The sequence below is a fragment of the Symphalangus syndactylus genome, chromosome 7 (assembly GCF_028878055.3).
Source record: "Symphalangus syndactylus isolate Jambi chromosome 7, NHGRI_mSymSyn1-v2.1_pri, whole genome shotgun sequence".
Lineage (NCBI taxonomy): Eukaryota > Metazoa > Chordata > Mammalia > Primates > Hylobatidae > Symphalangus > Symphalangus syndactylus.
In genome coordinates, this window is record NC_072429.2 from 73,913,336 (window position 1) to 73,918,541 (window position 5,206).

Sequence of the window (5,206 nt, forward strand, 5' to 3'; positions counted from 1 at the left end):
AAATCACTGAAACAGGTGCTTCATTAGTGTTCAAAAATGCTTTCATATTTTTACAGATACTGATAATATATTTTATATAGTCATTTGTATTAGTCCATTTTCACACTACTATAAAGAACTATCTGAGACTGGGTAATTTGTAAAGAAAGGAGGTTTAATTGACACAGTTTTGCATGGCTAAGGAGGCTTCAGGAAACTTATAATCATGGTGAAAGGAGAAGAAAGCACCTACTTCACAGGCAGCAGGAGAGAGAAAGCGAGAGGGGAACTGCCAAATGCTTTTAAACCATCAGCTCTTGTGAGAACTCACTATCACAAGAACAGCATGGGGAAAATTGCCCCCATGATCCAACCACCTCCCACCAGGTCCCTCCCTAGACATATGGGGATTACAATTTGATTTGAGATTTGGGTGGGGACATAGAGCCAAACCATATCATTCCGCACTTGGCCCCTCCCAAATCTCATGTCCTTCTTACATTTCAAAACCAACTATGCCTTCACAACAATTCCTCAAAATCTTAACTTAGTTACTTCCAACATACAATGGGTATATAGGCGTTGGGTAAACGTTCTCATTCCAAATGGGAGAAATTGGCCATAATAAAGGGGCCACGGGCCCCATGCAAGTCCAAAACCAGACAGGGTACTCATTAAATCTTGAAGCTCCAAAATAATCTCCTTTAACTCCATGTCTCATGATCAGGGCACATGATGCAAGAGGTGGGTCCCCAAGGCCTTGGGCAGCTCTGCCCCTGTGGCTTTGCAGGGTACAGCCCCTATACAGCTGCTTTCAAGGACTGGCTCTGAGTGTTTGTGGCTTTTCCAGGTGCACAGTACAAACTGTCAGTGGATCTGTTATTCTGGGGTCTGGAGAACAGTGGCCCTCTTCTCACCGCCCCACTATGCAGGGCTCCAGGGGGAACTGTGTGGGGGCTCCAACCCCACATTCCTTCTCTGCATTGCCCTAGTAGAAGTTCTCCATGCAGGCTCTGCTCCTGCAGCAGATTTCTGCTTGGACATTCAGGTGTTTCCAGATATCCTCTGAAATCTAGGCAGAGGCTCCCAAAGCTCAGCTATTGTCTTCTGTGCACCCACAGGCCCAACACCACATGGAAACCACTAAGGCTTGAGGCTTGCACCCCCTGAAGCAATGGCTTCAGCTGTGAGCTGTACCTTTTAGCCATGGCTGGAGCTGGAATGGATGGGACACAAGGCACCATGTCCTGAGCCTGAAGAGCATGTAGGACCCTGGGCCTGGCCCACAAAACCATTTATTTTTCCCCCAGGCCTCCAGGCCTGTGATGGGAGGTGCTGCTGTGAAGATCTCTGAAATGCCCTGGAGACATTTTCCCCATAGTCTTGGCTAGTAACATTCAACTTCTCTTTATTTATGCTAATTTCTGCAGTCAGTCACTTGAATTTCTCTCAAGAAAATGTTTTTTTTTTTTTCTACCACATGGCCAGGCTGCAAATTTTCCAAGCTTTTGTGCTCTGCTTCACTTTTAAACAAAAGTTTCAGTTTCAGATAATCTCTTTGTGAATGCCTATCACTGTATGCATTCGGAAAAAAAAAACAAAAAAAACAAAAAAAAAACAGGTCACATCTTGAACATTTTGTTGCCTAGAAATTTCTTCTGTCAGATACCCTCAATCATCTCTCTCAAGTTCAAAGTTCCACAGATCTCTAAGGTAGGGACAAAATGCTGCCATTCTCTTTGCTAAAGCATAGCAAGAACTTTGCCCCAGTTCCCAACAAGTTCCTCATCTCCTTCTGAGACCACCTCAGCCTGGACTTCATTGTCCATATCACTATCAGCATTTTGATCAAAACCATTCAACAAGTCTTTCGGAAGTGCCAAACTTTCCCACATCTTCCTGTCTTCTTCTGATCCCTCCTAACTGTTCCAACCTCTGCCTGTTACCCAGTTCTAAAGTCCATTCCACATTTTCAGGTTATCTTTAGAGCAGTGCCCCACTCCCAGTACCAAATTTTCTGTATTAGTCCATTTTCACATTGCTATAGAGAGCTACCTGAAACTGGGTAATTTAGCAAGAAACGAGTTGTAACTGACTCACGGTTTTGCATGACTGGGAGGGCACAGGAAACTTACAATTATGGCAGAAGATGAAGGAGAAGCAAGCACTTTCTTCATAGGGCAGCAAGGGAGAGAGCACAAAGCAGGAGAACTTCCAAACACTTTTAAGCCATCAGATCTTGTGAGAACTGTGAAAGGAAAATGTCTTGGGCCCCCAAAATCTCTAAAGAAAACTCAAGCTAGAAATTGCTTATGGCAAACCTGCCTCCCATTTTATTCATATTTATCCCTCTGCTCACCAAAATGGATGCAGATCTGATTGCCTTTATGGAAAGGCTAATCAAAAACTCAAAAGAATGCAACTGCTTGTGTCTCACCTATCTGTGACCTGAAAGCTCCCTTTCCCCTTCTAGTCTTCCTGCCCTTGCTTCAAGATGTCCCACCTTTCAAAACTGAACCAATGTACTTCTTACATGTTGACTGATGTCGCATGTCTCCCTAAAATGTATAAAACCAAGCTGTGCCCCGACCACCTTGGGCACATGTCATCACACGGACGTGTCCTCAACCTTGGCAAAATAAACTTGCTAAATTAACTGAGACCTGTCTCAGATTTTCTGGGTTCACAGAACTCAATCGCTATCACAAGAGTACCATGGAGGAAGCTGTCCCCACGATCCAATCACCTCCCACCAGGTACCCCCCTCGACATGTGGGGATTACAATTAAGAGATGAGATTTGGGTGGGGATACAGAGCCAAATCATATCATCATTTAATTAAATTTATATGTTAATGCTTGTCTTTAGAGTCCAAAGCAAAATTAATTAGCACATCTCCAAATAAACCACTGGACACCGATTGAAACAGGAATCCTTACATCTGCACTTTAGTTATGTAGTTTTTCTTGCTGCCTAGTGTTGTCATAGTAATAAAAATATATGCCCTAACTTGGCTTAAACATTATATGAATGTACTTTTGATATATAAATATTTAACCTAGATGCTTCAATTGCTGGAATCCTCTGTTGATGTTTAAAGCTTCTTTGTAAAATGTCTTAAATTATAAGGACCTGTTAATATTATATTTATGAAATTCTAAGTTTAATTTTGTTTTTACTCATATTAAGGTAATACGTGTACATCATTTAGGAAGACAAATTACACTTAAGGCTTAGAATGAAACCTGGAGCCTTCCTACCATTCGTCTCTTATCCAAGTTCACTTCTGCGGCAACAACATTCAAATACTATATCGGGTTTTTTCTCTATAATCTGAAAACACATTTGAATCGCATTTATTCATTTATTTTAGTTTTAGACATTACTTGCTGTCTTCCTACTATGAAAGAAGATGTTTTTAGCACATTTACTTTCATACAGGTAACCCCCATGTTTTCCTAATTTCTTAATGAATCAGTATTTTTATTACATTAGTAGGCACTATTTAAATAATTTCAAACAATTTTTAAAAATATTTAACAGATAATTTTTATGTCTCAGTGGAGAGTAGAAGAGATATGACCTATTTTACAGAGAAAAATGAGAAGGAAGGCTTTGCTCTGGGTCATAGGAGGAATATGACACAGAATTTTAGAAAAGAATGTAATAATACGGTTTATTATAACACTATATGTGAGTGCAATTTGATATCCTTTCCAATGTGGCTATGTGAGCAGATAGGTTTTTTATTTTTTGAGACAGTCTTGCTCTGTTGCCCAGACTGGAGTGCAGTGCTGCAATCAGGGCTCTTTGTAGCCTCGATCTTCCCGGCTCAAGGGATCCTCTCCCCTCAGCCTCCTGAGTGGCTGGCACTGCAGGCATAAGCCATCCTGCCTGGCTATTTTTGAATTTTTTGTAGAGACAGGATCTCCCTACGTTGGCCATGCTTCAGCTGATACTTGAGCTTATACTTGAGGTGACGCATTGATTTTCCTTGAGGCAGACAAGCTGATAGGGGCAGGGGAGGGACAGGGCCACAGCAATTTCCCTGCTTTATTGGACTGTTAAATAGGATTACCCAACAGCCAGCTCTCAATGGTAACCTCGTCACCAGTAATTATTGGACAATGGATAGCTCCTGGCACAAAGTAGTAGTGAAATTATTTAAATTTTCACCTATAATGAACTGTAATGGTATATTGGTGAAAGAAAATGTACTAGTGGGTGCAATATATCAGGTGTTAAGAAAAATGAGGGAAATGATAAATGCAAGAACAATGAAATTCGACAGCTGTGTCTGGGGTCAACTGTGTTTAGAAAAAGATAATAAAATGCTCTTCTCAATCAGAATAAGAATATCACATTTTGAGTGTGTGTTGGGGGAGAAAATACTATGATCTTGTAAAGAACTATAAAATGCAAGAATAGTGGTATTCATTAAATCTCTGCTTAATTCATCAAAATGTCTTAAAAGGGCAAATAGATGTTGAAGACTGATATTAGACTCCCACCAAATAGTAGCCCTAATTGTAGTAATTAGCATGGCTGCAATTGTGAGGTATGTGCCTATTAATCTATATGAATGCATACTCTTTTGCATTCTTACCAGAAAGAAGGATCAGAAACAGTCTATATTTACAATCTCAATCCAAGGATATGCTGACTCCCTTATTGTCTGCCATCATCTAGTCTAAAGACATTAGATTAAAATGTTTTACAGAATGTTGTATTGGTTCCTATTCAGCCAGCAGTGTTGGTTTAATAGAGAGGTGTAATGGTGAATCTGAGGAGCCAGACCTGGACCTCTTGCCTCAACTCCGAAAAACTCTGAAAGCCATCTCAATTTCAACTGTCACTGGGATTGGCTGACCCTCTTGTTGAGTCACCATCACAACTTGGCTTCTTCTACCAAAGTTTGCCTCCATCTCCCTTCTGGGTGTGCGTTTTTAGAGCATTTCCTAATAAATATCCTACACACAAATCTCAGAGTCCTATGCCTAGGGAAGCAGACCTAAAATGACATACAAAATGTATTTATATATTAGCAAAGAGAGTTATAAAATGAAATTGATCACAATATAGATTACAATATCTCCAAAAATCAAATTTGTAAAACCCAAATTTGTAAAAATCAGATCTGTAGACTACAATACCACCAGAATTCAAATTTATAAAACAATCTAATGAAAAATACACTGAAACAAGAAAAACTATGAAACATTAATGA